The sequence below is a fragment of the Chironomus tepperi genome, unplaced genomic scaffold (assembly GCF_022539635.2).
Source record: "Chironomus tepperi strain 1889 unplaced genomic scaffold, CSIRO-AGI_Ctep_v1 contig_79, whole genome shotgun sequence".
In the NCBI taxonomy this organism is placed as follows: domain Eukaryota; kingdom Metazoa; phylum Arthropoda; class Insecta; order Diptera; family Chironomidae; genus Chironomus; species Chironomus tepperi.
Genome location: NW_027226201.1, coordinates 1 through 22511, shown reverse-complemented (window position 1 = coordinate 22511; position 22511 = coordinate 1). Strand labels below are relative to the sequence as shown.

At 30.1% G+C, this 22511-nt stretch overlaps 1 non-coding gene across 1 annotated transcript; it reads left to right on the top strand.

Annotated features, from left to right (window-relative positions):
• Window positions 1-7618: 7618 nt before the first annotated feature.
• TRNAP-UGG (transfer RNA proline (anticodon UGG)) lies at window positions 7619-7690 on the top strand. The gene has a single exon. It is a non-coding gene; the product is annotated as a tRNA-Pro (tRNA).
• The last annotated feature ends 14821 nt before the right edge of the window (window positions 7691-22511 follow it).

Below are 22511 nucleotides of genomic sequence, written 5' to 3'. Positions count from 1 at the left end.
AGGATACAAAGGGCCATCCAGGGTTATTAAGAATACCCAAGAGGCTAGGGAATTGAGAAAGGAAATACTTGGGGAAGCCTGTCTAGTTGAGGAAAAATTAAATACCCATATTAACCCCCATCCAACTCAATGTCTCTTACTATACGGCTGTCTTACATATGCTTTACTTTTTTATTGCTCTTACTTAACCATTATGCAATTTTAATTCCTTAATGACTCTCATGAGTGCTGTATATCTCATTGCAAACATTTATGCATACTCAATAGTATTAATCTTATTAGGAATTGAGTTATGCCTATGAAAAAAATAAGTTTGACAGTAGAAAAAGTGCTTTTGGTGTGGGAAACATGAATTGTTGTTGCAGAGTGGATTGTCAATGTATTTTCCTGGTTTTACAGATTTACTGATGGAAAATTGAAGTATTTTTGGATGAGATTGAATCTTTATTGAGTTTCGACGAATTGAAGATCTTTTCAGTACCCAAAAAAATCCCTGAAGATACATATAGCATCTAAAAATAAAGCAATCGTTCAAAAATCAACTCATCGTTCTTAGAAGAAAATCACGTATTGAAACCCTTTTATCGCTGAACAATTCAGCCTACTAAGGATAAAATGTTGGAAATATCCATCAAATTATAGAAAAGAGCCCTTTTAGGCTTTAGCAACGAAATGATTCAATCTTTGGAGATTCATAGAAATTTGAAGAAAAAATTTGGGTTAGAACAGCACTGACAACAAAACCACGGAATCAACTAATCCAAAAAAATTATTCTAATTGCTTTTCAGTATCAAATTATTTCCGTATTTCCTCAATTTCCGTAAACGAATCTTTTGACATGAAAATTAATTTTTTAATAATATTCACATATGTTTTTCTATTTTAAACTTTGTTGACCATACATCATGTCATGTCAACTGACCACCTTGACTCGTCCGCAATGTCAAAACAAAACAAAAAATTTCTTTTTCTTTCGCGTGTTTCAAAATCTTTTTAAACATAAGTTTTGAATTATATGTAAAAATTTTGTTGATTTACTATGGGAATATTCATAAAATTTTGAAAAAAAAAGTATGAAAATCATCAACAGATTTATTTTCTGCTCTGTGAAAAGCAAAAGTCCTTTTCGGAAACGAAAACTCAAAACATGATAAGCTGCGTGACTTTTTTCACGTTTGATCTAAAGTAAAAGGGAAACAGCAAGCAAAAATCGGTCAGCGTGACTATGACTTTGTGCAGGATTTGATTCAAGTCTATGCAAGAGTCATGTCGTCCTGATGTCCGATTTTAGATCGATCAACCGACTTGAACTATCTGGGTAATATTCTTGAATTTCGTACGAATTAATTGTTTTTATAGCTTGAATATTTAATTGCATAGGATTGTATTGAGTTGACCCGATTGAGGTTGTTCTAGCTGAGAATTCTAATAACTCTATTTTTACATGCATATTGAATTTCATTCATGAATTTTCACACAAAATCCATCAAAGCAATTGCTTCCGAATTTCCTTTACAATAACAACTCAACAAAAAACTAATCGCTTTTTAGTCGGAAAAATCAATTCGGAAAATGAAAGGAAAAAAAGTCCACGTGCCAAAACTGACAGCTTGGCATTGTCAAACGCGCGTGAACCTTTCACATAATATATTCCTGCATGTTATATTCTTTTTGGTATAGAATCAGCTCAAATTTATCATCATCTTTTGTTTCTTCTTCACTTTTTTTGTTGGATATAAAAATTCAATTTTAACCTTCAGAGGTGAAAAAACACAAAAAATCTGTTGCGTGGGTGACGCATTAATGAGTGACACGTGTGTGATATTAAAAGAAATGTTAGAATTATTGAAATAAAACAAATAAGAGGTGGAATAATAACATTCGTAATTATTTCAATTACATTTTCATGTTTTCTACCTTCGGCTTTTGTAAGACCGTCAGCAACAGACAGTGAGTCTCTTTATGGAATAAAGAAATGGAAAGAAAATACATGAATGTATGTAATTTTGAAAATTAGAAGAATTGTACTGAAATTGAATAGTGGGCAAAATAAAGATTTTTTCATAAAATTATATTAATTTTGTTGAAATTTAAAACTTTTCGTTCAAATTTTAGAATGACTGAAAAAATTTTAGTTAGCAACAAATCACCCAGTCCACACTGCCCAACTCTCACAATAAACCCGTTATTACATGATGACATAATCTTAATTATCCGTTCATTGAACTTAATGTTGAGCTTTTTTGAGATTTTCAAATTACAGCCGTTGAAAAATTGAAAAGTTAAAAAAGAAAAAAAGTAATTTTATTCGGGGCTAACTGCTTGCTGTGCTTCAAAAAATAAAGTAAGCAAGAAAAAGCTTTTCAACTATTTGCAAGTGCTTAGTGTTGCTTTGATTTGTTAGCTTTGAGCGGGATTTATTTTATGCTTTAACTTTTAAGTAGCAAGTTTGATGGAAGGGGCATATGAAGGGAGCAGGAATTGATCCTCATTTTATGGACAGAATTCTTCAATTTGATAATGTTTTTCGACACAAAAACGGCCTATAATTCAATCAAATGACAAATCCTCATGATAATACTCTAAAAGATACAAAAGCACGCAATCTCAACCTTTTTCCTTCTTGATGCACCAAAAATAACAATAAACAGTCTCATCCAATTTCTCATCGTGAAAGCTTTTTTTCAATAACATGAAAAAGCCCTTCGAATCTCTTCATCTTGTTAGAATAATTTGCCCGAAACCTAAACATATAAAAATATTCTTTTTTATTATATTCGTGGCATAGCTGTGTGTTCATTCTTATTCAATCTGATGAATAAAGAAACTTGTATCGATTTTTTGTTTACACGTGTCTGTTGGGTTGAATGAATGAACTGACTTTAAAGGACACCTTGAGTTGTGTAACAAGTTGATGATTGCAATTTATTTTAGTCAAATGTCAGATTCTTGATGGAGTTAAGTAGTTTATATGGATAATATTGAATGACTAATGCATAGTAATTTTGCATATTAATTGCTTCATGGTTAACATTGTAGCTTTTTTGCATTTTGATTTTTATTCCTATTCACAAATCGAAGGATCGAAATTGTTCAAGTGTGGAAGGAGTCCAAATAGGATTCTTTCCTGTATTTTTCTGCAAAAGCCTCGACTTTTTGAACAAAATTATTCAATTTTCTAAAGTTTTTTGTGACAAAAATTCCAAAAAAGTTCTTAATTTTTTGCATTTTACGTAATGTATTAGATTATACTAATATATTGAATATATTAAAAATTGAGATTGAGATTGACAATTAACATTTGACTTTTATTCTATACATGCAATTTCAGTATTTGTGAACATTATTCTGATAATTTGCATAAAAACTAAATTTTATTTTCCCACTAAAACAATGTAAGTTTAATATTCTTGTTCAATTATTTCTTACTGACATTATTGGCAATAAAAAATTCTATTGATTGTGGGAAAAACTTATTTAAATTACATTCAAATATTTAAAATATCGTAAATTATCACATTTTTGTAATAAAATTGATTTTTATTGCAAATTCATCAAGTAATTAATGAGATTTATCTAATAATCTGGATAATATTGAAGGGACTGTTTAACGAATTCCTTGTAAATTTTCTAAATATCTTTATTTAAGATAATCAAATGTAATTAATCCCAGAGTTGGCAGGAAATTGGGATTCCGGATTCAAAAATCAAAAACGAATTTTCACGAATGAATTGGAGAACTGACAACAGTGAAGGTGCTTCTACATTGAAGTCCTGACAACTCAACTCTACTTGAACTGGACTTGAACTAAATATGACTAAATTTATCATGACTTGAGTTGGTCGAAAATGAAAAAAAGCAAATAAAAAATTTCATCATTTGACTCCTAAAATCCCAGCCTCAACCCAGAAATAAAAACGTGACCACCTGCCATCAATCAACTCCAAACCACAAACAATCTCAATCTTAACCTCAGAATAATTCAATAACAACAGCTATCATCAAGATTAAACGATTAATAAGTTGCATGAAAACAATTAAAACTCAACAAAAAGAGCACATATTAACAGATCAATGAACTGACATGATTTTTTTTTCAATTTTAATTTCAGGCAACAACAAATCAATTTCCAGAAAAAAAAATCCATTTATTTTTTAAAAGCCGCACATTAAATCAAACGAATAACATGCAATTATATCTCATAAGTGCAAAAATCGCACTTGCATGAAAAACAACAACAGATATAAGTAATTATTAAGAATTATTGAGAAAAAATTAATTTGATGGTAATTAAGCGCTGAATTACTTAAATTGGTGAGATCATTTTTTTGATGTTTTTGTGTTGATATATTGTTGAATGAATGATGGGTTTAGCTTATGACCTAATGTTCATAATCCTTTACATCAGGGTATATCTACTGTGGCAAAATTAAAATTCACCTATGTGGGGGAAAGCCAGCCGTGCAATTGAACATCGTTGTCCCATCAATGAGACTTTGGAGCATTATCCTAGAAACTACGATGCACCGATTGGATTGTAGTCTTCTACAAATGATCAAATTCGGTTATGCTGAATTGAATTTATTTCTGGATTTCCTGACCCGTCACACTTATCATAAATCATGTAGAGGATTAAGAACGTTAATACAAGTCCCAGAAGAAAGTCACAATGGATATTTTCCTTTTCTACATCGAATGCCTTCCTGGCAGTGATTCATAAGCTTCAGTATCAACGATTTTTGAGACCAAGACCTAGAATACTGGAAATTAATCATAATCATTATCAGTAAATTATCACTGCATTCATAATCCACAATATTTTTGTACAATCTACTAAAATAACCTTGTGGATTGCTCATGCGAAAAAATTCAGTTTTTTCCAATTAAATCGATTTAATCCTGATTGTTAGATCCTTGGGGATTAAACTATTAAGGTAGAAAGTCAATCAACTCATTTCACCTTTATAAATTCACAAAGTGCATTACCCGACAAATAATTTTATTGGTCTACGTGATTTTCTTCCAATAAAAACTTCTACTCGTCATCGCTTTATATAAAAAACTATAACAAAAGAGGTGAATCATTTAATTATTTATTATTAAAATCGAGGAAACCGTTTTTTTGTTGTTTTGATAGTTCATGTGAAATTAAATATCCGCACAGGTGATACGAAACCAATCATAATCGTGCTAAATGATCAGCTTTTGTGTGAAATTTGAGCCTTTTCGATTGGAAATTTTCAATTTTTGCTTACTTAGACATTTATTTTGACAGAAAATTATTGCTGACCTAGTCAGTCATCAGCCATTGTTGTTGTTTTTCTGGTCTACGTGAATTATTTCATGCAAATTAAGAGTCATCCTCGAGAAAATCTAACGAAAGGCTTCACTCACTCCTTTGTTTCACTTTCATTGATTTATTTACATAATTGATGCAATACGGATCATGACGTCCGAGTCATTGTGAAATATTGAATGCTTGTCTGACGTCAAGGACTTTTTTTTTAATATTGGAAACCTTAAATTCTTTTTTTTTGGAGCTATTTTCAGAAAATGTGAATGAAATCGTAAATCAAATGGTGCTATTCTAGAAATTGACGGCAACATTGTTGTGGGGATTAAGGATAGTACTTGAAATTGTGTAACTAATTGGATATAGAATGTCAAACTGAATAATGCATTGAAGATTAATTTTTGGAACATATTTCTAGAACTAAATAAGCGGTATCGGTGGTGTTCAAATGAAAATTCTATTATCCGTATTTACATGGAGTTGGAGGTTGAAGGTACCGCCAAGTTCAAACCTTGACTAGAACTCAGTAAGAATTCCATAAGATCGTTTTTGATTTGAAAGGTTTGGACCTGTGTTGGTTTCAGTCGAGACTTACTCACAAGATGTGCCGCAAGAATGAAATTCTGGCCACTCCTAGGTTAGACTCAAGATAATCTCATTTATGCTTAACTACAATGTAATTACACTCGCAAATGTCACAAGTTTAATAATGTATCGAAAATTCACATTTAATCTGGCAAGGCGCCAGATGGTGCCACAACCAAATTTCAGCATAAAGTTAGAATCACGCCGTTCTAGAGTCGGATCTTTCACCAATTAGCTGAACCATGCAAATCTAAACTTCATCAACAATTCATACCAATCTAAAATTTAAAAAAATTCGCAATAACTCGAAATAATGCCCGATATTTCTTCTAGAAAAATAAAGTATGAGTCATAATATTACTTTCTATTTGAGCTGTATTGCATTTAACTTGAGTCATTACACTTAGTAATAGTAATGACTTAGTAACAATTAAAAAGATTCAAAAACTTAATTAAAAGCACATAAGCAATTCCAAGAAAAGCTCAATAAAAGCTTTAAAAATTTCATTTTTAGTTGGTAATTACCGCCACTTTACGAATAAAATCCACAAAAGAGAGTAAAAAAAATAAAAGCCATTTTATGGGAATAAAAAAATAATTTTCGAGAAGCACTGAAAGCACAAGTTTCATTTTTTCTGTTGCAATAAACTATAATAATGAGTCGAGAAAAAATAATTCAGTAATTATCTTAATTTGCTAATGTCCCAGGTGATTCAGAGGAGTCAAGGTTTTAGCTGTCGAGTAACAGCCTTAAAATCTTAATCCTGCCATTCAATTTGACTCCTCTGGTCATCTCATCAGCTCTAAATCAATTCAAAACTCGCAGTTCCAACACTTCAATGCCATTCAATCGAAATCTACGTCAAATTTCATTGAACTCAACTCCAACAAATTATTTATAATGCAAACCTCACTCGAGACCTCATTCTGACACCAGCGGATGCGATTTCATCAGTTCATTCAGTTCAATACATTCAATAAAAAAATGTAAATCAATTGCAATCTAATTTAACTTTTAAAATATTGAATCTCAAATGAGATCTGAATGACGTTTAAAATTCATAAGATTCATCACATGCTTGATCAACAGTCTGTAGTCAGGTCAGAGTTTGTTGACTCGCTGGGTTGGACTTAATGTATTCATTATAAAGGTATAATGATTGACATTTACATCAAATAGATCATTTAGATCGCGAAACAAAGGCAACAGAAAGGCACGCTATGATTTGTGTGTGATACGATAGAGAAAAATTGTTCATAATTAAAAATACATTAATTTCAGTGATTTTTAGTTAATGATAAGACATGGTAGAGATGTGACCTTAGGTGATGAATAGCAGCGCACAATTTTAGTTGTCAGACAAATTTACAGGACAGACAGCCATATGAACGAACACTTTATAATGAAATAAATCTAAAAAATAATTTTACAATGGGGGCCTTTCAGCTACTAAGTAACATTGTTTGAGGCACAACCAAATCTCGGCCTCACTTTCTTTCCCTTGAATGGGGAGGGGCTCTAACTAGAGTTACGAAATAAGTGAACGGTCCCAATCCAGTTTCTACTTTTCTATTGTACTGATCGTTCAAGACATGAAAATTATATACAGCAAAACATGTTGCCATGTAAAAGCTTTTTGTAGTTGAACATGGAGAGATAACTGAGAGAAGAAAAAAATCGAGTCAGTGAGAGACTGAAATAGTACCAAACGCCAAAATGAGTATCGATTCGGAAATGGCTTAGTGGTCTAGGGGTATGATTTTCGCTTTGGGTGCGAGAGGTCCCGGGTTCAAATCCCGGCTGAGCCCAATTCCTTTTTTGCTTTTTTTTTTAAGAATTTTTACTGCTTTTTTTGTCTTTTTCAATGATTAAGAATTAATTAATTTTATATTTTACAGTACACAGCACGCTGCAGCGGTCAATAATATTTTTGATGACTTAATCGATTTGAAAATGAATGAAATATATTGTTCATAGTAGATACATTTTTATCATATAAAGCTACACGTGCCGTAGAACTCGATGATTGAAGTAATTTATCATTGAATGTTTAGATTATTCAATTGAATTTATAATGAAAAAACAATATAAAAATTAACTACATTGTTGCAATAAATATATAGTAGCTGAGCAGTGTTGTCAAGACTATATTAAATCCCTACACCCTACAACTTGAACCGTATGCCTGTTTACGAACACCACTGGTAGTGGGGTTATCTAATTCTAGTGGACCACATCAACAACAACATCTATTCTCAAAAGTTAATCATCATCCACAAGCACTTAATAAAATTTAAAAATCAATTCCATCCAAATTTCCTCATAAACATCCACAAAACAACCTCCACAAAATTAGATTCAAAATGAATATAACATCAGCACAAAGCATCATTTTCATGCATTTATGCACATAAATTTTCACTTTTTTTGATCATTCTGTTCTTTCAGTGCTGCTCCGTGTGCTTCACGTGATTCATAATGAATGAAAATTTTCTTGAATTTATTTATAAGACGATAAAAAAAATAAGAGAATAAAGCACAAAATGTGTTACGATGTGGAGGTAAAATCGAAAGGTGATTGGCATTTGGAGATGATTTAAATTTTGGAATTTTATGTTTAGCTGATTAAAGGAAGTGATTGCAGAGTTTTTGGGATTTCGTTATATCTTGCGTAACTATCATGTTGAGTGCTTGACTTCTTTAGCTCCTGTAATCTATATTATGTGACCAAACTGTCCATATCGAGGTAGTTTAAATCCTCAAGAAACCATAAAACTTCATCAATTCCCGCAACATAGTCCACATTATTACCATATTAGTCCACAACTTACATAATCTCAGGCTAACAATATCAGTTGTTGAATATGATTTACAGCTCGAGGTAGACCGAAAAACTCCTGGAAGGAAGCTGTCGATAGAGACAGCATTGCATTTGGTATTGGCAATTGGGAGGCGGAAGCCGGCGATAGAACCAGTTATAGGCGACATCTGCGAGAGGCCATGGATCACAGTTGATCTGTACGGCCAGCGAAGTAATAAAGTAAGAATATGATTTACAACCAAATGTAATTCATTTCCTATTTATTCTAACTTTAAAACAATCCGACAGATCGAAGAACTCATTGACGTCACAAAGTTCTTACTGTGACTTTTAATATTATTTTTTTATTCGTTATTTGTAATCATTTTGTTCTTATTTTATTGCGATGACAATATTTACATAAAAAGGATGAGCAATGCTGTTGAACTTTAGGTTATAATCATGATGATCATTTGATGACCGTGTAAGGAAGTTGTGGTGATTTTATGGATACTTACTTACTTCATTGGTCGTTCCAATCAATTGTGATACTTGATGTCCTATAAATGACGCTTGAATCGCTGGCTACTTGCTGCCAATTTCCAATAATAAGTGCAACACTCCCGAATACAAATCGATTAACCAATTAAAAATTTGACCCCAGTCCGGAAGGACTCTGACTTAGTGACAGGCTCGGTCACCAATCCGACGTGTTGCTAGAATCATGACGGCATGATGCCGGAGTTTTGTAAGTCGTTTGATATTTTGAATCTAAGAGATTAAAGAACTAAAACACCCAATTATGAATTGTAAATATGAAAGCCAAATCTCATTATATCTAAAAATGACAAAGGTTCATTAACCACAGGTCATTTGCATCAGATCCATTAAAAGCCCCACTTACTTAGTTCCCAACAATTCATTTCTTATTCACTCTTCTTCTTTATAAATAGAATTTTTATGACTCGTTGAATCTCAAATTCAAAAAAATTGAAAAACACGAAAAAAAAAATTATTTTTCATTTCCACATAGTGTGTCTCATTCAGTTGAAGGAAATTTGTTGACCCCATAGAGTGAATTTTAAATTATAATACGAATTTTAAAATAGTTTTTTTTTTTAAATTAATCTGAATTTGATGATATAAAGGAAATGTAAATGAATGAATGAATTGTACCAATTGATCAACTCGGTTAGTGGCTTTAATTGAATTTCAATTTTTGAACAGACTTGTTTTTCTCGAAGTTTCTTCACTGTGAATAATTTTTTGAATTTTGATGAATATTTCAATTTCCAATTTGAAAATCTATTTTGGATATAAAGATGCTGAAAGAATCAAAAAAGTTTAAATTTGCCAAGTTTACGATAATCTATCCATAGCCACTAAATATGCAGTTAAAAGCAGTCAAAAATGTAAAGCACAATCAAACACTCAAGCAATCCCGAGAATCAACCCCCACATCAACATGTTCTTAATCGATCTATCAATAAATTCATTAATGTTAATTTATATTATAAATGCATGAAACGTTGACAGATTAAATTCCTTATTTTTGCACAAGCGAAAATGAGAAGAAAAAAAAATTTAAATTCTCAACAGCTTTTTCTCTGCTCGTTTTGATCTCTTGCTGCAAATGTGCAATGAAAAATAAGCAATTGTGACAAATAGATTTATGAATAATAGTATAAACAAGTATACAACAATAATAATATTAATGAGATAAAAGCTATTTGAGTCAACAAAAACAAAATCTGCATAAAATTATATATGCCTGTTTGCTATTTATTTAAATCGCAATTGTTATTATTGTTTTGTTGTGAAAAATCGAGGAAGAAATGTAAAGTTTTTTAGGAGTTAGTCATAGTATATAGTATTATATTAAATTGCAATAAATCATTAAATTAGTCATAAAATTGAAGACTTTGGGTGGAGGAAAGGATTGGCCCCCAAAACCTCCTCTTTCAATATGCTCCTGGTAGAGTCATTGAAGAGGCTCGAAGGGTTTCAGTTCCTCAATCTAAATAAAAATTAACAAAAACTTTATAATAAATCATCAAAAAATCATTTAACAGATGACATATGACACATGAGCCATCTGATGCATGTAACATACATTTTACAAATCACATAACTCTTTATACGTACCAAGAAGTCATTTAGTACGGATATTACCAAAATTCAACCTTTTCTTTGAGATCTTTAATGACTCAAATCTTTAAAACTAACAACTTTTTATCTAAACCCTCCAATTTGAAGCAATTTAGCAACAACTTATTTCAATCTCATCTTAATTGATTACAGAAAACGTCACTTGAACCTTGAACTTCTATTCTATTCATAAAAACTGCTTTTCATCCACTTATCATCGTCAATTAATCTCCTATTCTATTCGCCATTCTCTTCTATTCATTTTTTTTCTTTCAATGAAGATTTTCTGATTTTATGAAGAATTGACTCTATCAAAAGATGTTGAAAAACTTTTTGCTTTTTATTTAATGCCAGTTTAGTTCTCTGCAGAAGTCGAAGTTGACTTAAGTTTTATATGAAATCGACTTCAATTTCTATACAAACTGCAAGTTGTCTTAGAATTCTGTTTCTTCGTCAAGCAGGCATGAAATTCAATTCTAATCATTAGAGCTATTAAGGAAATTTAAGGTTTTATGAAGATTAAAGCATTCTATGCTGATATAAAGCTTGAGTGTACCATTAGAAATGTTCTAAAATTTTGTTGGACACACAAAAACGAACAAAACGGTAGCCAATGCTTCAGATGACGAAGAATACTATATTAATAAAAATAAAAATTTAGAACATAGTTTGAAAATGGTCACTGATCTCTGACGTTAAAGATGAAATAAGATAAACGAAATAAACTTTTACATTTTGGTTACAAAATAAGAAAATAAAAATTTCATGTTCATCATTTTGTATTCTATTTGCGGATAATATATGTCATCACTTGAGTCGTTTACATAGAGAATGAATAGTGCGGAAAAATCGTCAGAATTTCTTGATGCATTGACTTATATTTTGAAGCAACGTCTTAAATTTAACACAATGACTTAAATTTAAAGCATTAACTCAATTTAAAGCAACGACTTAAGCTTAAAAGAGCATCAAAAGCTAAAGCAACGACTTAAATTTAAAAAATTACTTGAATTTGAAGCATTTTTTAACAGTGCTTTAATATTTGAAAGTTTGGAACTGTGGAAGCAAAAACTTAAACGTAATGACTTACATTTAATGTAACGCCTTAAAAAATTCAATGACTTAAAATTGAAGCAACGACTCAGCAAAATAACTTTACTATTCCGAATAATGTGAAATAAAAGCAGATACTTAAAATTGACAATGACTCAATATTGAAGTAACGACTTAAATTGAATAAAATTCTCCACAAGGGTTGCACATTGCAATACCCACCACAAAACGTTGTGATCATCAAAACGTCGCAAAATTCATATTACATTGTTTATCGTCAATTGTTTGTTTGAAAATTGATTGTATAATAAGTTGTTGAACTCGCATAGTCACTTGCAAATGAGCTTGTTTTTTCCTACTACTTTCAATGTACACAGCAAACGCGACTTAGAGAAAGGGAAGGGCAATGATCGCCGAACAAGATATTTCTATCCGACTTTTACATTTGCGAGAAATATAAAAAAAAATTAGAAATGATGTTTTTTGAGGTAATTCTCTCGATTTAAGACTTTTCGAGATGCAATTTGGAGAGAAAAAAAAGTATTTTTTTGATAATCGATGGAGAAATAAAAAAAAAAAAATAATTGGAATGATTCATCGCAATTAACAGCTTAGTGATGATGATCATTTTCATTTAGATGGTAATTTTACTAGAAATTAAGAGGTTTTTTGTTATTCATACTGCTTTTTTTGGTATTATATGTTCCGGTAGATGAGAAAGATTTGAGTTTCTGAGAACTGTTTACATGCACGAGTAGCTTAAATGTATTCATTTGGGTTACTAAGGCAGATTATTTTCTAAAGCACCGGATGCTTTTTGATGACAATATTTTTGTTTTCGCTGAATTGAACAGTTTGAATTTGGATTAGACTTTGGGGACCACTCCCTTATTCCTAAGAGCGTTACGTTACGAATGGCCCCTTAGTAGATTATAGAAAGCTTTTATTAAAAGCCACGTGTAATTTATGTCATTTAAGACTTAGAACACAAGATAGGATTCAACTAAGACTAAAATAATTGTGCTTAAATCAGGCCACAGACAAACCAAAACTTTCCTAAAAAAGTTAGAAATTAAACTTCCTAAAATCCAGCCATTATCTTAATTTCATTCACACTTATCCAACAAATTGAGCAATTTTCTTTCACTTAAGCAAAAAATAGCTAAATGTACAATATCTGAAAAAAAAGTCAATATTAACACATTTAATGAGCCATTAAAAGATAAAAATCACCACACATCCGAAAAGTGAACTTTCACATTTAAAGAAATTTCTCCAATTTTTCTCTCGTTTTCTTTAAACAAATTTATTTATTTTTTTTATTCAGTCGTTATGTTGTCATTAATACATACACTCAAAGAAATTATTATTTTTTTTTAAATTTGTACCTAAATATAAAAATTTAATTCAAAAATGATGAATTTAAAAAACATAATTTCAAAAATATTCCATCAGTGTATCTAAAATGTATTCAATATTGACAACATTTATGCTTCAGTGACACATTTAATTGAACTTCCTTGTGATTGTTGGTCTGAGGTGGCATCCTATAATTATTATTAACACAAATTTGATGGCTGGAAGATGAACAGTAATAATTTTTACTGACGCCTTTTAATATTAGTATAATGTATTTAATAACAGTGGGATATGATGGAGAATTGAGTAAATTAACCGAGTTTATATGAGCTTTGTAAGGTTTTGGAGGGTACGGAACGCATTTCCTAGGATTGTTAATTATTTGGTAAGTTCAAATTAGGCTGCGTACCCTTGATTAGTGCTTTTTAGGTCATCTATCTATTCGAGAGTTTAATTCAACATACTTTGAACAGTCAACACCCAATTAGATCCTCAATTCTCAAACTAGAATGCCAAACAGCTAAATAAACTTCCATTCATAAATTTGACTGCCTAAAATTCAGCTATGCAATTCCAATTTGATTAAAATTAATTTTTCTAGCTCTCAGCTCACGCGTTTGTTAATTAACAACCTTTTTCTTCAGTATGAGTTTCAACTTTACTTCTTCTTCCTCATTTTCGTCTTAGCAACAAAAGATGGTTCAAAAAGTATCGTTGATGATGATGATGAAGACGAAGAAATAAATTTGTGCATACTGTGAAGTGGAAATAGTCAAAAGGTTATACAATAATAATACAAACTAGTCAAAAAGAGGCAGTCAGCATATGATGAGTTGCTAATTAGATTTCCAAACTTCTTTCATCATAAAATAGGAGGATGAGTGTAATTCAATGGGGTCGACTGAACTATGCCAAATTTTCAATCAAGTTTTTGGTTCCTATTTCTATGCCATATGCCATCCAGGCTAGGTGAACGACCCATTAGAATAAATCAAATAAAAAAATCATATCAATTCTTTGAGAATTCTGAAGACCTTTACATTCGACTTTAATGCCCACTGTCATATCTCCACATGTAATTGCCACATTGCGTACATCAACAATATTAAATGTACAGTAAATGCAATCAAATGACCTCGTTGGGGTTCTGCGAATCTCTCATTATTAAGCAAAATAACAAAAAAGGCGAGGCGCTGAAAGTTTATGTAAATATTTGCTACTCACTGCGTTCAGTTGGTGGTTGTGAAACAACTGCGAATGCCATTAAAATTTTATTTAAAAAAAAATTACAAAAGTCCTCGTGTTATTGATCGAGGGACTTAAGCGCATTTTTGTCCCAGCGATCAGTAATTGATTAATAAGTCACTTCCAGACCTAAAATCCAGGTCACTTCAGACCTGAAACAAGATCAGTAAGTTCCAATGTGGTCACTTCCAACCTAAAAACCAAGATCCTAAGTTCTGTGGTCACTTTCAGACCATCCAAGATCCAGGTGAACGGTCACTTTCAGATCTTAAAAACAAGATTTATATAAATCATATCAATTCTTTAAGAACGTCTGAAGATTTTTACATTCGAACCTCTTAATGCCCACTGGCTCAAAACATGTAATTGCAAACATTGTTCAGTAAACACTGTAAAAACATTGAAAAAAATTGAAGAACACTGTAAATGCAATGAAAAAAAAAAACTCGTTGTTGTTTTTGTTGTTGTTGCATATGAAAATGAAAAATCTCATTATTAAGCAATGATAACAAAAAAGGCGAGGCGCTGAAAGTTTATGTAAATATTTGCTACTCTCTACGATGTCTAGTTAAAAAGTTTTTATTGGCAGCCGACCGAACAAAGTGATTTATTAAGCTACCTTTTTGAAAAAAATTTCAAAAATGCGCTAAAAACTGAAAATTTCACGGGTGAGATTGATTAAAACCTGATGAAGGGCCAAAATATGAAAGGAAAAAAAGGTGTAAGAAGCTAATGGGAATGAATTAAGAATAATTTTACACGTTTAAATTACTTTTCTAATTAAGTAACTGCTGGATGCTTTTTGTGAACATTTTGTGTGTCAGGCTGTTTATTAACATTGTAGAAATGAAGCACTTAAGTAGAAACTAGTACATTTACTTGATAGATTAATAAACAAATATGTTTTCTTATCAATTAAACTAGTTTTAATGACACTTTTCAGGTCAGACAATTTCTCATGAAACTCATCAAACTGACCCAGACGATATAAAAGCTGTTTGACTACCTAAAATTAATATAAATATTGTCTTCATGCTACTTAATTGCTACTTGTTTACTGATATGCAGCTGGATAATATTTAATTTGTTTTTATTAAAAATGAGCAGTTTAGATCTTGAGTTTATTGGCTGAGTGTTCATAATGTCAAGTATAAGTCTAGCAGGGACGTATTCAGATGGGAGAGGTGGCCTTGGGGCTCAAACTCCCTCCTCCTTTTAAGGAACAAAATCTTCAATTTGCACCCAATTTGCAGCTTATAAATGGGTCGAAATCAGCTAAGGACAACTTTGCATCTTATGGTTAATTCGGCGATTCTCTAGCGTACACATTGTGCAGCTCGGGAGAAAGATAATTTTGAGATTAAAATCTCAATTCTCAAAAGTACCTCAAAACCAAATTTACATTTATCGATGTGGCCTTCTTAAAATATTTTCATTATAATTTTATTCACAATTTGCCATGTTATCTCACAAAATTTTATCGATTTATCCATAATTACATGCAGAAAATCACGTAGCACTCCATCGAGTATTCAAGCAATAACAAGTTATATTTAATTATAAACAAGTCGCATCAATGCAACACAAAAAGTAAATGCAAAATGAAGAAAAACTACCTTTTAAGGTATAAAAACTGGCTGCGTTTAAGGCATTAAATTTCAATATTTTTTAAGTAATTAGATTAGAACAATATAGGAAGAGTTTATGTGATATTTACCACAAAGTAAAAGACCATTTAATGTACAAGTGTTAAGTAAGATCGCGCAATGTTTAATGCAATTAGAAGTGGATTACGAGTGCTGCTTTAAAGCGGTATGTATTAGTAGAATAAATGGACACTTGGGGAAATTTCTTGAAAAGAGGCAATTTAATTTTTTTTGTAGATTTCAGAGAATCAGATGGTATTCACGGAAAGGGGGTCATACTCGCTCCCTGAGTCCGTCCCAGGTCTATTTCAAGTGCAAGTATCGAAACACAGAAAAACATTTTAATTCCATAAAATTAAGTGATTTACCTGCTTAATCAGCCGTGAAGTACAAAAAGAAGTTTTTCAATATTTTTTCACGCTCATTATCAACAAAATGATTTGAGAAATGAAGTGAGGTGAGTCAGTAATTTGTTTACACTCTTTTCTTTTGTTTTTAATTTTAAGAAGAAATTTTTGGAATTCATTTAGGTGTGAATTAGTTTTTATCGGTATTTAAATTTATTTTTTTCTGTGTGAATTTCTAGAAAAATAAAACCTTGTGGTTGGGTAGGAAATGTAAATACAATTTTTGAGGTAGTTTCGATTACTTTAGAAAGAGGTTTCTAGTGAATTAAATAATTGAAATGTCATTCGATCGATAAAATTGTTAAAGAAAATAAAATAATCAAATAAATCAAAATTAAATGGTTGTATCAAATTAGTTAAGCTTTAATTAAGGTGAAATGTATTTAGAAGTCATTCAAGTGAGTATGGGATTTATAAAAATATCCGTTTTTGTTGATAATGTGTAAATCTGCTGACTCATAGGTCTAAGACAAATGTTGAAACTATATTCTCAATTGTGCACCCTAAATTCAACTTGATTTCCATCAAAGGTTCAATTCATCACATTTTCTGGAATTAAGATATTAAACAGCAACTTGAAGTCAAGACCCATGTCAACAATACATCTACCTCACTTCTTCTCCTTGCTTATACACACATTAAAAATGAACAAATTCTAAAATTCTGCAATTTTAGCAAATTTCATAAATCGAAAAACTTATAAAAATTGCACAATTATTGTGAGTGTCTTTAAAATGAGTATCAGAGACGTATAACTACCTATAAATATTCACAACTCTAAATTCATCAACTCGAACAACACCCGAAAACCAGTTTAATTTAATATATTCTATATTTAGCATGAAACTTAAATGCAGTTTTCATCTCAGACTGATAAAAATGTTAATTTAATCGGTCAGCTATAGCAGCAGAAACACTTATATAAAAAGTAGGATATATAAAAATATATAAAGATCAATAAACTTCACGACAGCACGTGTATCATTCATATAACTGTGAAACAAGTAAAGAAAGAAGAAAAAGTTTTTTAAAAAATATAAAAGATTTCGTGGACATTGAGACAGATTTTTTGATGATTTTAGAGCTGTTACCCGAGCAGCACAAAGGTGTTGCCGTATAAATGTCGACAGCGTGATGTGAGCTATTAGCTCAAATTTATCCACAAATCAACTTATTTTCATAATTTAAATCAATCAAAAAATTGAGTTCATAAAATACATGCTAACTATTTCACTTAGATAAGTGTCACTTGTCATCCATTCGCATATTTTTACCGGTTAACGTGATTTTCTTCACTTTTACAACAACATCGAAATGAATTTTTTATAACGTGTATTAAATTTGACTCAACCGATTACAGAGCAGAAAAAATCATTCGACTTTTTTTTTGTGATAAAAAATATAATTTGAATCAGTCATCGACACGTAGCACATAGCCTTGAACTTGTAGCTTTGCTCTCGATTGTGTTCGATGATTTGTCATTCAAATGGAAATTTCGCGATTGAGAAAACAAATGTAAATGAGGAATTGAGGTTAAAGTGACGATGAACAGATTGATTTTGGATACGGATGGATATAACGAATTCATGTGGCTCGATGCCGGAATGGTTTAGTAGTTTAGGACCTAATTATTGGAATATCGATCTTGAGTTTGGGGCTCGGTAGAGTTTGGTGATAAATCACTGATATCATGTCAACTTCGAGCTCTAGAACTAACATCCAAAATAAATGACTGAATGCCTAACAGACAAACATAAATTCTAAATCGAAGGTCTTAAGATATATTCTGTAATAAATAACCAAAATCAACTTAAATATGCAAAAAATAACTTAACTTCCTTATATGATTCACACCTTGATACAATCTGCCTTATCTATTCATAATTCATGTCATATTTGCCTACAAAATACCAATAGATGTCTACATATGATCACTATCGTCCGATACGCATCAGCTCATCTCATTTGTCACCAATAAATAGCTCACCGAGACTACAAAAATCCGTGTCGTTGCCTTTTTGAATTCATTTTTTTTATGTAATCTTCCAAATTACACAAGATATGAGCTGATGTTTACGTGAAATTTTATTAATGTGTTTTGTGACAAATTCTGTTATTTTTTTTTTTTGTTGTCATGAACGAAGTAGAGGCTCGATTTGTTTTCGAAGGTATGGACAGCAACTAGATAAACCTGATTTTTTTTCGAGTTTGTCTTAGTCATGTTAATTAATCATTGGAGACTACGTGAGATTTTTTGAGGTCTTTTTAAGATCAAATCTCATGTAATATTGGATTTTTTTCAGATTTTTAATGGAAACATTTAACCCAAAAATTTAAATTATTAAAAAAAATTAAAAAAAATTTTAAAAATTTAAAAAAAAATTAAAAATTAATTTTTTAAAAATTAAAAATTTAAAATTAAAATTTTAAAAAAAAATAAAAATTAAATTTTTAAAAAATTAAAAAATTAAAAAAATAAAAAAAATATTAAATATTGAATTGTAGTTTTTTTAATTTAAATATTAAAATATTAAATATTTTTGAAGTAAAAAATAATAAAAAAAAAAAAATCATATTATTATAAATAAATAATTTGTAAATTAATGTAATAAATTCAAAATTTAAATTAAAAATAAATTAAAAATTTGTACCATTTGAAAAAGCTGAAAAAGTTCTGAAATAATAAAGTTTTATCCTGAAAATTCAAAAAGTTGCTCTGAAAATTTAAATAAATTAAAAATACAAAATATTTCTTTTTTCTTCATAGTTTTTTTTCACATATCAATCTTGTATGTTTCAATTTGTAGTTTTTTATTTTTTTCTTATTTCGTCAATATATTAATTCATCTTTCGATACATAATTAAATAAAATTTTCAATTTTTTATCATTTCTATATCCTAACTAAATTTGTTACAAAAAAGAAGAGAAAAAAATTAATTAAAAACATTTTTATTCTTATCACGAATATTTTAATCACTTATTGAGTTTTTTTGTAGTTTTTTTTGTATTTTTTGTGGGTAAAGGGGTTTTTTGGGGTCAAAATATAATAAAAATTGTTGAATTTAAACTCAAAATTTATTAAATTAATAAATTTGTAATTTTTTACCCACAAGGTACCCCCAGATACCCCAAGATATTTTTCATAGTACAGAAATAATTTTCAAAAAAATTAAAGCAAACAAAAGTTTTTTTTTTTCAGTTTTCCTTAAACAGAAAAAAATTAAAATACACTCAAAAAATGCAAAAAAGTCATTCATAAAATGACGACAATTAAAAATGTTTCATTTTTCGTTGAAAAACTGCCGCTAATACTTTTTAATGATATTTGTTTCATGTTTTTCACAAGGAAAATTTTTCTTACATTAAAATTTCTTATTAACCGTTTTCTATTCGTTATTATTTTTTCTTACTCGAGGTTTTTTTTGTAATTTTATATTCTATATTTTATAATTATTGTTTTTTTTTTTTTTAAATTAGTATTACATATTGCCTTCTATTGCGAGAAACATATATAATACTGTCGTGAGATCGAGTTCGAAATGTGAATTTTTTTTTTTCATGTTTTTTTAAACTTTTGTGGGAGATTCAAAACAAAATGAATTAATTATTGAAAATAAATGATGTAAAAATTACTCTTATACATCCAATGAGGCTTTAGAGAAACAATTGAGCAAATCCAAAAATTTTAGATTCTTTCAAATTGTTTTCTAATTCCGTTGGATACACTTAAGTATTAAATATATAAAAAAAAAATAAATTTTATCAAACCAAAAAATTGCCAAACTTCAATCAATTTAAAAATACTCATAAATATTGTGAAAATTTCACAAATTTAATTTTTTCGTGCAGAGTTGAAAAAAATAATTTTTAATCAACTTTTTCAAAATTTTTTAATTCCTACTTTTATATATTTTTTTTCAAAATTTTTGTTAAATTCCTAGCAAAAAATTTGTAGTCGATAATTTAATTTGCATTCACATTGATAGGATACAAAAAATTTAATTTTTTTTTTCATCATTTTTAGACTGGATTTTTGGGATGTGAACCCAAATCCGCCATTTTGTTGTTTTCTTCGTTCGTTAATTATTCAAAAATTTGTTAAATTTCTACTTTTGCTTATCACTTTTACATTTATTATTTCATATATTATTATTTCTTATCTCTTAAAATTGATTAATCACATTTCGCATAATTTCTAAGAATTCCTAAATTTTTTATCATTTTTTTTTTTTTCTTTTTTTTAATTTTCAGTTTTTGCAAAAAAATCTATTTTTATGGATTAATTTTGAATTGCTTTGGGTAGGAGGAGTCATTGCTGTAAAGTACAATTAGAGGTACTTGAGTACTCTTTAAGAAAGTTGAGTCAAATATTGATAATGTACCTTAATACAGGTCCAAATGAACCTCCTACTTAATAACAAACTATTGAATTTATTGAAAATTTACTTCTTGGTTCTGAGAAGATAGAAAAGTTGTGTTTTGGTGGAGGGAAAGAAATTGGAAAATCCTACTTAAAATTACCATTCTTAAGAAATTTGAACTTTTTCATATCACGATTAATTGATTTTTTTTTTAATTTTCATCTTCTCACATTTTGAATTTCTTGCCTCAAATTATTATTTTTTTTCACAATGTCCAACATTTTGTGGACTTAAAAAAGTATTTTTAAAAAAATGCAAAAATATTTTTCAATATAAAAAAAATTAAAAAATTAATTAGAAAGGACTACGACAACGAGAATTACTGACACACACAGGAAATCCAACATTTAAAAATCGCGCGCTTATCACAAGTCGACGATGTACTTAGTGGTGGGATGGGTCATAGGCTTGGGTGACTAGATGGATGCTTACTCAGCAAAGAATAATTAATTTGTGCTTGCTAAGTGTATAGTCACGGCTTATAACGATCGTACTGGCACGAGTAAGGTTGCGTAAAATTGTGGCATGATTGATGAGATCCTGCAATCATTTTCTTTATGTCAACCGCAATTCAAATGTTACGACTGTATTGAATCCAGTATTGCATGTTGCAATCTCATTACTTCCACTTCCATCACCATTATCAAATTCTATACGAATATTTGCACCACGAATTCCACAAAGCTTCCTCATCTGATACATATATCAATTGCAATTCTTTCGAGCATGTCACATGGCAGAAGTACCTCAGTACATGCCAAATGTCTTTGCTTTACTGCATCGTCTTGCCATTAAGACATTTCATATGTTTCATTTCTGCTTCATTCAATGTGGTAATGTAGTCAAGAAACTATCCTCATCTTCCCATAATTGTTCAGTGCTGCCATCCCTACTTCTTCTTTTTGATGATGACTGTGATGATGTTTTGGTGATGGCTGTTTAACACTTGATGATTGCACTTTCTTTGCTACTGTTGGTGCTGTCCATCTTAATGTATTGCTGCCATCTAATTTTTAAAGAATAAAAAGATTGAAATTAGTAAAAGATTCATAAAAATCGTTAAAAGTTTGAAATTTGAGTGACTGCAAAGGAACCAAAGCTGTGTAATTAAATTTCACCCACTTTTTGTTGTTGCACCAACACAGAGGCATACAACTAGGCACAAATACATGCACAATATATCAATACATTCACAACCGCTCTATCAGCTGATTGTGCCGGTTTTATTTCCATTCGCTTGTATTTGTGCCAATTTTTCATTACTGCCGTTACTGCGCATTCGCTGACTAATTTCAACAATTACCGAAAAATTGATTTTGTTACAAGTCAGCTGGAGATTTTTGTTGTTTTTCTCCAATTCGCGCATATGTGTTGGAACTACACACAATTTTCTTAGCAACAGCAAACGAATCAATTTAAATAAAATACAGTGCATCACTTTTCCAACTTTTTGTTGCTGTTGAAAGCCAGCAGAATTGCGAAAAAATTAAAGTTTTGAAAAAAAAAAAATTGCAACAACAAAAATGACGCGAAACTGAATTGACTTGA